Here is a 12,528-nt window from a genome sequence, read left to right as displayed (position 1 = left end):
TGAACTTGCCATTCTCCTGCCTCAGCCTCCTGAGTTGCTGGGATTACAGGCATGTGCCACTGTATCTGAAAGCAATGCTTTTAGTAGCTCCAAAAGGTGACTACTCCAAGAGGACCACTATCAAATTTGGCTAGATAAATAAATTGTATATTCACACAACGAAATCCAAGACAGGGTTTATATGAACAGATGATACTAAAAATAAATAAATAAATAAATAAATAGCATGAACCTCATGAACATAATAAATTAAACAAACCGAGAACAAAAGTATATTTGTTGAAATGGCTTCACTCACTTACTGTGCAAATGCAGGGATACTACCTATGCTCTTAAAAGTCAGGATAGTGGTCACCATTGAATGGAGGGGAGTGGTTAGTCCTGGGATATAGTTGTGTTCTGTTGCATGAGCTAGCATGAGTGTGATTACAATTTCAGCAAACTGCATTCATGACGGTGTACTTACGTGTAGGTATGTTGTATTTTAATAAGAATCAGTCTCTGCTAGAATATGTAAGCAAAAAGGGGCCACAGAAGGATTACGCATTTGAAAGACTTGAGAAGGATTTGAGAAATGGAATCAGATTTGCATTGGGAAGATTAATAGAGGGTGGCCAGAGAGGAGTAACTAAGCTGTTTATGGAAGTAACCCAGGCAAGCAATCACGAAGGCTTGAATTAAAGCAAGAGTGATAGGGATGAAAAGGGCTGAGTACAGTGGATATTTAGAGAGTAAAAAACAGAATTTGGATAGATAAATAATTCCCCCCCCCCTTTTTTTTAGCTCGAAAAATGAGAATGATAACAGTTCTACATTGTTGGGCCTCTTTTGATGATTTATCGAATTAAGGGAGTTTAGTAGTGATCCTTGTTTACTATATAAGGTATTGATGGAAAGCTTGAAGAGAAATACTTCAATATGACAAAGTTTAGGCGAGTGTGCCTTCCCCCAAGCACAGGTAAAAGCCACCTCCCTGATTAGGACTGGTCAGCATGGATCGCAGGATGGAAGGCCAAGGTTAGGAAGGAGTCAGGACAAGTCTGAATCTGGGCGTGAATTAGGACTGAGGTACCAGGAGGGACTCCACTAGGTCTCCATTCGGGTGGCCAGGAGCACGAACCAAAGGCCTATGTTGACATTTCCTCTCCTCACCAGCTCTGCTAAGGGGTGGACTTACGGGAAGGGCGGGGACTCAGGCCTAGGGGTGGAGTCGCAGTCGGAAAAGTGGCCAATGGAGCGCGAGCTTCCCCGTTCTTAACCAATTACGTGCACCGAGGACCACTTCCACCGGTGATTGGTGGACGCGTCGCGCAGGATTCTCGCGAGCTGCAGAAGTGTGTCAAACTCTCGCGAGGGTGTACGTCTTGTCCCAGTCCTGACCGCTTGGTCTTCCTCCTCCAGGTGTTTCCTTGTCTACGGTGCTTTGCACACCTGTCCTCTGGCTCCAGACCGTGAATCGAGAGCCTCGAGGAGAGGTGGGCGCAGCCAGGGTCAGTGACAAGCCGCCTCTCCTCAAAACCTGGGCCTGAGGCCAAGGTGAGGCGCGGCCCGAGCTCGGGCTTTACCTGGCGTTCACCTGCCTTCTCCGCGGGGTCCCGAGAGACTCTGCTGCCACTTGGCGGAAGGAACCTGTAAGGAACCTGTAGTGTAGAGCCACCCGATTAGGCTGCACCAGGTACTACGCTCACTTCCGCTCTGAAAAGTTGCGGAGAGGAACATTTGAATGAAATTTTATGGGTGAGCTTGTGGTCCTATTGTTAACACTTTTAAACAATTTTTTTTAGTTGTTGATAAGCCTTTATTTTATTTATATGCGGTGCTGAGAACCGAACCCAGTGCCTCACACATGCCAGGCAGGTGCGCTGCCGCTGAGCCACAGCCACAGCCACAGCCCTTGTTCGCACTTTTTAGCGCTTGCAGTACAGTATACTACCATGCTGATGGGGATTCACTGCCTAAGTTATTTAATTGATGGCCTCCTGTTCCCATTCTCTTTCTAGCTCTTGCTTTCTCTGCCAATTTAAAAGATGTTCAAGTGAGCTAAAGCCACTTATATTTTGAAGTGTCTTTCCAGTGCAATCAAAGTAGTCCTAATGCAGATTCCTTCAGTAAAGAAACAGTATGTCAATATGTACTGAATTCTTACATTTGGCAAATAACTCAAAATCATTTCTACGAATATAAGATTGTGAAGGTTCCTAAGAAAATAACAAGTGCTAATGAGGCTGGGAAGAAATTGGAACCTTTGTGCATTGCTAGTGGAAAAGTAAAGAAATGTAGCTGCTGTGAAAAAAGTTTCATAGTTCCTCAAAAAATTAAAAGAATTATGTAGTTCAACAATTTCAATTCCTGGTATATGCCCCAAAGAATTGAAATCAGGGATTCAAACAGATACGTGTACACTAATTACATAGTAACATTCACAATAGCCAGGGGGAAATGATCCAAATGTCTATCAACAATTGAATGGATAAACAAAATGTGGTGTACATACAAGTGGAATATCATTTGGCCATGAAAAAGAGGAAAATTCTGATACATGGTGACCTGGGTAAACCTTAAGAACATACTCAGTAAAATAAGCCATTCAAATATGATTCCACTTATGTGAGATAACTTAGAATAGAAAAATTTATAGAGACAGCAAAATAGTGGTGGCTAGAGTTGGGGGAGGGAGAAATAAGGAGTTATTCTGTAATGATTAAAAATAATTTCTGTTGGGATGATGAAAAACTTCTAGAAATGAATCGTGGTGGTGGTTGCACAAAATTGTGAGTGTACACAGTGCCAAAAAATTGTATCCTTAAGTAGGGTTAAAGGATATATTTTATTTTCTGTGTATTAATACACACCAAAAATAAATAAATGAATAAATAAAACCCTAGTAGATACACTCTAAATCACATCCAATCACTGTAAAACTTTGCTTTTTTTTTTTTTTTTTGTAGTTGTAGGTGGACATCATGCCTTTATTTTTTTTTTATTTTCTTGTGTGGTGCTAAGGATCAAACCCAGTACCTCACACATGCTAGGCAAGCACTCTGCCACTGAACTACAGCCCCAGCCCCAGCCCCTAAAACCTTATTTTTAACTGATTGTGGCATGTGCATTTTACAGCCTCTAAGTGAAATATCTATTCAAAATTTGTAAGATGCTATTTTTTAACATGTGTGTTTTTTCAACCACACTAAGCAGTATTTGCAGGATGAATTTGGGGAACAATACTTATGTTCCTAGGGACATAACCATACATATTATACAGACCAGAGACATCGATGACCATTTTCTCATTATATATTTTGAAATAAATTATTTTGATATTTTCCTTTGAGATTCCCTATCTGTCAGTACCAATAGAAAAAAATCCTAATTTCATCTTAGCTCATTCTAAATATACAGCCCAGACAAGGGAGAGTTTATATGTTTTTAAGGTGTATTTTTATCATCTTAGTTTATTGGGAGGGGGGAGTATGCTGCCTACATATAATGAATGTACTTCCTATTCATTTGATAAGCAAGAAAATGCCAATTTATCCTTTTAAAGGTGGGAAAATAGAAAGCATTCAAGCTGAAATGGCATGGTGCCAAAGCCTTCATCAGCTCCAAAGATTATTTGTATTTTTTTGTAAAGATTAATTGTGCTCTTCTGAAATTTTATTAATTTTTCATGTGTACCTTGGGAAATTAGAGGAACAGCTATTGCCAGGATAGATTATAATATTTCAGCTGGCCACAATAGTGCTTTTAAAGCTAACTTTGTTAGGAGGTATGTGTGAAGATAACTACCTTCACCATAAAAAAAAAAAATGGGTGCTTGTAATTTAAAGCAAAAAAAAAAAAAATCATATTAAATAATGTAAAGTTAAATATATCTGCAAATGAGACACTTAAAATGTTAAATGCAGTCAGCAGTGACAAAAAGATGTCAAGAGCAAGTATTTTTGACTAGCACAAAAGATACAAAGAAGGTAGGCATAAGCCAGGCATAGTCCCAGCAGCTCAGGAATCTAAGGAGGAAGATCTCAAGTTCGAAGCCAGCCTGGGAGGACCTTGTCTCAAAATAAAAAATAAGAATAGCTGGAATATAACTTAGTGGTATAGAACCCCTGGGTTGAATCCCCAGTTACACACACACACACACACACACACACAAACTGCAAGGATAATATCCATGATAACCCATGAAGTGGTCACCCAGCCACCCACAAAAACCGTAAAAACACTGAGGGTCAAAAATTTGGCTGGGGTCATAAATTTTATTAGCTCAAATAGCCAACTAAATTATAAAAATGGCCAAAAAGTTAAACAAATAATTAAATTCATTCTGAAAGAAAACGTGTACATGAAGAAACTTTCTGGGAATATTATTTCTCATGCTGTTGTGGTTGATGATCTTGGGAGGCTTAACCAAAACAGCTACACAGGGATCTGCCACTTGGGTATATATTCAGGACACAGTCCAACTGTTGGTCTTGGAGTAGCAAGCTAGTGTCTTCAGATGTTTTTCACTAGCTTTATAGATATGTGATTTAAACAACACAAAGCCGGTAGAACTGGTGTAACAGGGTGGAACATGGGACTAGATGCTTATTTATTTATTATGGTTCTAGGGATGTAACCCAGGGCTTTGCACATACCAGGTAAGCACTTTATGACTGGGTTCAATCCTTAGCACCAGCCCTCTTTCAGACAGAGTGTTGCTATTAAATTGTGCAGGTTGGTTTTGAATTTGAGACCCTCCTGTCTTAGCCTTCTGTGTAGCTGACATTACAGAGGTGTGCCAATACACCTCAGCTGGCCTAGATATCTATTAGGAAGTCCCTAGCATACTACCTCATGCATTGCTACTTTTTTTCAAGGTAAGCTCATGTGAATGATCCTAGGCTACCTGCAATCTGGGCACTTAAACTATATGGAAACATCTCAGAAGTAAGAGTAGCCATGTTTAAGCAGAAATATTCAGGTTTGTAATGAAACTTCTTTTTGAAGTCAAGGTAGTAGAAACAGGAATTTGATTCCATCAGCGAATATATTGAGGGCTGGGGCTGTAGCTTAATGGCAAAACACTTGTCTGGCACATGTGAGGCACTGAGTTTGATCCTTAGCACCACATAAAAACAAACAAATAAAATAAAGGCATGCTATCCATCTACAACTACAAAAATAATAATTTTTTTTAAAAAAAGAATTTATTAAGAAAAAAAGTGAACAGTTTAAGTAAAAATATGCTCTTCATTTGTACTTATCCCACCCATGAAAAAAATCAGGACCTTATTTTAGTCACTTTTCAAAACTTTCTAATCTCTATATAATCTGAAATGTCTTTTTAAATTTTTTGTTTAAAATGGTACTGGGGATGGAAGTCAGTGGTGCTTTTGTTTGTTTGTTTTACAGGATCTCACCAAGTTGCTGAGGCCACCCTGGTAATTATGATCTTTCCTGAGCCTGCAGAGCTGCTGGGAATAAAGGCATGCACCACTGTGCCCAGCTCTAAATTTGTTTTAAATAGATTTTAATATATAAACTGTTCACATATGAAATTTGGTATGAAAGGTAGGCAAATAGAGGTCAATGTTGAATCCTACCTTCTTTATTTATGAGAATGAAATTTCACAGGTTGAGTTTTCATAAGGCATTACTGCAGTTCATATATACACACACTTCATCCACAAAAACAGACTAAGTTTTGACCTTCACATTTTCTTTATTATTGAGTGTACCTGGTCATACCCTAAGCTTCAGCTCTAAATGCATTTATTAAAGGGCAGCTTTACTAAATAAGTGAAAAATGGTTTCAGATAGATAGAATTCTGATAAGCCAAGAAAAAAATGCAAAAAAAATTTCAGGGGGCTGGGGTAGCTTAGTGGTAGATAGCTTGCACTTGTCTGGCACATGTGAGTCACTGGGTTCAATCCTTAGCACCACATAAAAACAAACGTATCCACCTATAATAAATTTTTTTTTAATTAAAAAAAATTTTCAATATGTTTGCCCTTAACTTTTAAGGAGCTAGTTGAATCTCATGAGCTCTTCCTTCCCATAAGAATAAATTTTTGAGTTCAACAATTATGAATTTCTTTCAGAAATTTATATTCTTTGCCCTAATTTCCTTTTTGGTCTCTGCTATACTGGTGTTTAAGGGTTATCTCCTGTCATTATTAGTATTCTTGCAACCTATAATATAAAGGACTTAAGTCAGCCCTCTGGTATCTGACCAGTTTAGTTTTATTAGTTAAAATGCAAAACTTCCATAGCAATCATGATTTATGGAAAAAAATTTAATTGTCTGTGTCACCTCTGGGATACTGCTGACCAAAGCTATATGGCCCACAAGGAAAAAATTATAATTACAATGTTTTTCCTATTATCTTGTTTCTATTACTAAAATCTTTTAACTTAGTATTTTATACTGTTTAAATGAAATTTGTTAAAAGCATACATAAAGTGACATTCTAATAAACTAAAAACTTTTTTGATGTAGTTGCTTATTCTGCATTTTACCCACATGCTTATGTCATTATTAGTCTCAATTTTAAATTCACCACCCCATATGGCTTTTCAAAAATTGACCCATGAATAGATAAGCTCTACTTCTACCCTTCCATTGATACTAATACAAATAGTCTGGGAGGTATTCTGGTGTGGTAGTTTTAATCCCATCAAAAACATTTGCAATCTTAAGCTTTCATTTTGTTAGTTACCTGTGGTTGGTATAACAAATTGCCACAAACTTGATGGGTTGAAACAAATTTATTCACTCCTTTCTGAAGATTAAAAGTCTGAAAGCCAAGTACATGCTGCCTCAGGAGGGTCGAGTGGAGAATGTTCCTTGCATCTTCTAGCTTCCGGTGGCTCCCTCACTCCAAGACCAGTATCTTCAAACATGTGTTTTGTCTTCATGACTGCCCTCTATATGTAAGGAATCTCCCTTATGAGGGCACCCCCCCATCCTGTTGATCCTGGAGTATTCAGAGGTAAAATGAATAGATTGAGACCTAGAACCTAATCAGTCCATCCTACTTTGAATGGGCTGACTGGGTGTTATCTATAGGTAGGTATGGCATGGTTGGAGGAGGTGGGTCACTGGGGACATGCCCCAGAAGGGAACATCTTCCCTTCAGCCCCTTCCCTTCCTGCTTCCTGATCACCATGATATTCTGCCTCACCTTGGGCCCATAGTGATGAAACTGATTGATCATGAATGAAATCGTAAGTCCAAAGTAACTTCTTTCTTTTTTAAGCTGTTCTTGTTGAGTAGTGTATTTTGGCTACAGTGATGAAAGCCAACACAGGCTTTGTGATTGCATTTAGGGTCCACTAGGATTATCCAGGATAATCTCCACATCCCCAAACCCTTAATCTAATCCTATCTGCAAACCAGCTAACATTTTCAGGTTCCAGAGAAACCTGTTAATTCAGCCTACCACACTATCTAGTTCTGATATTTTCTGAGAAATAAGATGGCTATACTACATAATCTCTACAAGAAGTGTACTCCATCTTTTGCTGTCTGTAGCCAGTTACAGAGCACTTGAAATGTAGGCAATGAGTTATATGGTCACAACCACTGTTTTGTCTACTTTGTAAATAAAGACCAAAGCTATTCTAGTATTATATAAATACTAAATACCGATATTGTGACTTTGTTCTCTTTAATTACCATATATTATAAAAATGAGTACCACTAATATAATAAAATTTACTGAGCATTTACTACTGACAATGCAGTTATATATATTATGTATGACTAGTTTTTAGAAATGAAGATTAAGAAGTAACTTACAAGATCACATATAGGGATTTGAACCTAGGCTCTTAACATTGCTGCTCCTATGAGCAGGTGACTCACCTGAATGCCATATATAATTCGACTCACCTGAATGCCATATATAATTCAATTAAGTGAATTCATAATGATGCTGCTCCTTGTACTTGTCAAGTTGGGCATAGGAGCCAAGTTAAATATTTGAGAATGTAGAGTATGCCAGGCACTTAACTAGACCCTACAAATATGGTAGGAATTTAGATAAACCTCACCTCTAATAGTCCAGGGCCTGTAAAGTAAGGGGCAGTGAGTCAAGTATAGATCTAACTATACCATGAACAGTTCCAAATGTGGTAAGGCTATTATAGGCTGCTACAGAAATTCAGATCAAGTGCACTTATGTGGGGGAAGGAATGTTTGGTCAGAGAAAGGTGAAAACATGACCTTCCTCAGAGCCTTTATACATACTTTTCCCTCCATTTGAGGTGGTCTTCCCCCAAATATATATATATATATATATATATATATATCCTAATGGTATTTCCCTCATCCCTCCTCCTTCAGGTCTCCCACATAGAGCCCTTCACTCGCCAGCCCAATCTGAAATAAAAAACTCCTTCCACAGAAATACTTACCATTTAAGGCCCTTACCTCCATCCTTAACCATGAAAAACACGTCTGTTATTCATTTCTATAATTTTGTCACTTAAATAATGTTACATAAGTGAAATCATACCATATGTGGTGTTTTGAGATTGGATATCTTTATGTAGCACAAGTCTTTGGAGATATATCCATGTTGCTGCTTGTTAATAGTCTTTTCCTTTTCATTGCTACATAGTACTCTATGTTGTGGATGTACCTGTTTATTTAACTATTCACCCACTGAAGGACATCTGGATTTCTTCCAATGTTTGTTACAAATAAAGTTGATATTTGCGGGGTAGGGGGCACAGCCGCCGGGAAGACTTCCACTTAGGCATGCACCCGTACTTATTGCCCTTCCTAGCAATTTTGACCTGCCTATACATGTCGAATAAATTTCTGAAGACTTTTTATAAGACCAGACTTTTAGAGTATAATATGGAACATAAATCTTAGTAAAGCCAGAGAAATGTTAGAAGTAGTAAGAATGACTCCAAAGTAAATATTAAATACCTTTATTTTAAAGTTTCTGGAAAATAGCTCATTTGTATTCAGGCTCATTAAAAAAAAAAAAAAAAGTCAACTGCTAGACAAGTAAATTGGTTACAAGGAGTGAATGTGTTCTGGGCTGCATGCACCTTTGCAGACCATCACATTTCCTCCCAAAAAACTTTCTCCATAGCCATCTAATGTTTATATATTCTAGTGATCTAGTACCACTGTGTCCTTTAAATCTCCCGACTTTTTTTTTTTTTTTTGAGTACTGGAGATTGAACTCGGGGGCACTCAACCAATGAGCCACATCCCCAGCCAGTTTTTGTATTTTATTTAGAGACAGGTTCTCACTGAGTTGCTTATGCCTCGCTTTTGCTGAGGTTGGCTTTGAACTCACCATCCTCCTGCCTCAGCCTTTTGGTGGACATAATATCTTTATTTTTATGTGGTGCTGAGGATTGAACCCTCCCTCATGCATGCTAGGCACTCTACCACTGAGCCACAGTCACAGCCCCTAAATCCCTCTTTTATACCTCATCATGGTACGAACATTAGAAACACATAACATGCTGACATGTGCTCTCTTTGTGGGAAACTAGGTTTAATGCAATTAAATACTATTAAAAAGCGTATATTTTTAACCGCTCTTTTGTGGCCCTTTCCACCACAAAACTGACACAATCTCTTTAAATGTTATTTTTTTACTGTTAACTAGAATACCAAATTTCAAGGGATCTCATTAGTTACAAAGCAGTTACAAATGTGAGGTTCTTCATTCAGAGCCACTCTTGTGACAAGTGCCCACCTAACCCATTTTTTCATCTGTAAAATGGGAGAATAGTACCTACACCTCAGTTGAGAAAATTAAGTGAAAGGGGTACATGAAGCACCTGCTGCATTGTCCTGCTACCACAGGCACAGTCTTACTGTTCTAACTCCGGGGGCAGGGCAGAGACAGTTCTACATGTAAGAATATTTCATGTCATTAGAGGCACTTCCCTATCCTAACTGTAGAATAATTGATGTTGTCAGTTATTGAAATAACAACATCAGAGCATCCCAGCGTCTATGGCTTGTACTTCTGTTTTTGACCTCTAAAAAGAATGGAAACTTTTTAAATGATCTTTTAATCAAACAACTTTTAGTATTTTTTTCCTCAGTAAATTTCTAGGACAAGCATTATGTACATGTGTTTTACTCTTTTGGATTTTTTTTTCCCCACCTTCAAAGAAAACCAAAGTAATTACCCTGAACAAGAATATCAGTGGTCAGTCTTCTTCAAACACAGGAACCACATCTGGAGGTTAACCACTAGACATATATAATAAGCTCCTAAAATGGCTCACCAAAATGGTTTTTTGGGCTATCAGGCCCCTTCCTGCATGGCAGGAGTTCAATCTCTTCTCTTGATGCATTTACTCTTCCCTTTTGTGATTGTGTGACAGTGGTCTTCTTTATGCTTTGAATGTAGCCCTTGATGCTCTGCCATTGCAACTTATTTTTAAAATGGACAGGTTTCTCTTCCTTTCTCCCTACTCCTCCCTAATCTCAGAGGAAACAGGATTACATTTCTTCCCCATTTTAGGCAGTTATCTGTCCTCGAGTACACACCCACCATAGGAAGAAATAATCTAAACTTAAGGGATGGTACCAGAGATCTCAGAAATGACTATCTCCTTACTTGTCTCCCAAATTAACAAGTGAATTTCAACTCCAGAAAACACAAGGAATGTAGCCTTTGAATCACCTCTTTAAAAGCCCCATGATGCCTGGCAGAATCACAGCCTCTGGGACAAGAGTGTTTTTCTCCTTTGCTAGCAAAGCAATAAAACTTCTTTTCCTTTTTCTCAAAACTGTTTTCGTGTTATTGGATTGGCATCCTGGACAAGAACTGAGATTTCAGCAACAAAAGTCCAAGGATTTTATTCTTAAAACTTTGGCAAAGTGGGGAATCTAGTTGAAAGGACACTCCCAAAGTCCACAGACCACACCATTCACACCAAATCTCACACGAGATTTATTGTCAGTCTCAGAGCAAACCAGCAAGACTGTCCCTCCACGGAGAGCAGCAGTGTCAGCACTCAGAGGGCTTTATAGGCTGCAAGAGGAATTTCACATGCACGCTTAGGGGTTGCAACATGGGCTGGGGTGGGGCTGACCTTTTAGCAATTACATGTTTTACAAGAAGCTGATCGACATTGCCTCAGAATTAAAATTTAGGAGTTCCTAGATAAAATGGCTCCTGAGCTAAAATGGCAGATCTGATGCCAACATTCCTCCCTTTTTATTTTTACAGATACCAGGAGTGGGGATAAAGGTCTTTCTTCTGCAGCTTTTTCCTGCTGATTAGAGGCGAAGAGTCTTATTCCTGTAACAGGGGTCAGGGAAGGTTTTAGGTGGGGGCAGAGTCTCTGGAGTCTGAGGATTTGACAAAGAGTTCTAGATCTCGTCTTGGGTGTCAGGGGTGGGTAGTCTTGGAGGAGAAGTAGTTGACTGACTGGTTGGTGAATTTGTGTATCTAATCTTGCATCTGAACTTCTGTAGGCAATTTAACAGGCATGGTCCTATTAGGAGAAACATATAGAGGACTAATAGGGGTCCTGCAGGGCGGGGAAGCCAAGGCCACACTAGATTGAGCATTCCCCAGGGGAACTGTTGGCCTAGTTGTTCTCTCCTCTTTTCTACCTGCTCTTCTTGTCCTTCACTACCCCTGACTGGTTGACTAAAAACATTCCTCTTGTAGGTACAGGGAGAGGCCTCCTTGTTCTGCTGTTAGTATGTCCAGTCCACAGCAGTTTTATAGGACCACAGCGGCAAAGGAATCCAGTTGATTCTGAAGGGTTAGTATAGACGTGGCTTCCTGTTGGATATCCCCTATCTGCTGATCTGCAGAGCTGATGATAATAAGTAATGGATGAGGTTATTCCTGTGGCTAGGCCTGCTGTAGCCCCCAGGGTGGCTAGTATGGGAACAAATTGAATTGCCCATTTGTGTCAAGGGCTCATATGAGTCATGAGAGAGGGACTTCCTCATGCCCTGAGATGACCTCTGTAGGTGGAAATAAGAGGACTAAAGCACATATACCCTTCCATCTGGAGGGTAGGCAATGATATATACTTGTCCTGCACAAGGAGGAAGCCTTGGAGACTGGTGAGTGGGAGTTTTGAGACACTGTGTATGGGATGATCTGTCTACACTGACTATCCTGCAAGTCCCCACCTGATGTAATCCTTGATGAGTTAAAACACATTGGAGCACAAGCTTAGATGAAATGTCGGCGGAGTCTGGGGAGATCTCATTGAATACCAATGAGTTGTTTAGGTCTAAAGGAGTTGCTATTATATGGGAGAAGCCAGTCTTTAGGCACATCCAACATCCTTGAGCCAAAGAAGGATTAGCAAGATTTAGCAGATAGTGAGTAGTATTAATTATCTAAATTAAGACAGGGTCCTTAGGTATGGTTCCCCATCTGATTGGGTCGCCTTGTGGGAAAGAAAATATTGTGGAGGTAGTACTTGGGGCAACTCAGTAAAAATGTGTTCTTTGCGGGCCTGATCCTGCACCCCACCCCCATCCGACATTCCCATGTGGGTCTGGAAAGTCCAGCAGTAAGTCTTGAGAG

General features: G+C 39.3%; 1 long non-coding RNA gene across 1 annotated transcript; it reads left to right on the top strand.

Annotated features, from left to right (window-relative positions):
- Positions 1-1,238: 1,238 nt before the first annotated feature.
- Positions 1,239-5,483, top strand: LOC124103856 (uncharacterized). Its single transcript, XR_006855305.2, has 2 exons — positions 1,239-1,737; positions 5,395-5,483. It is a non-coding gene; the product is annotated as an uncharacterized LOC124103856 (long non-coding RNA).
- Positions 5,484-12,528: the final 7,045 nt, after the last annotated feature.

Source organism: Marmota monax, unplaced genomic scaffold (assembly GCF_021218885.2).
Source record: "Marmota monax isolate L192 unplaced genomic scaffold, Marmota_monax_Labrador192_F-V1.1 WCK01_AAM20220418_F8-fsc00025, whole genome shotgun sequence".
Taxonomy (NCBI): Eukaryota; Metazoa; Chordata; class Mammalia; order Rodentia; family Sciuridae; genus Marmota; species Marmota monax.
This window is presented reverse-complemented; position numbering and strand designations above follow the sequence as displayed.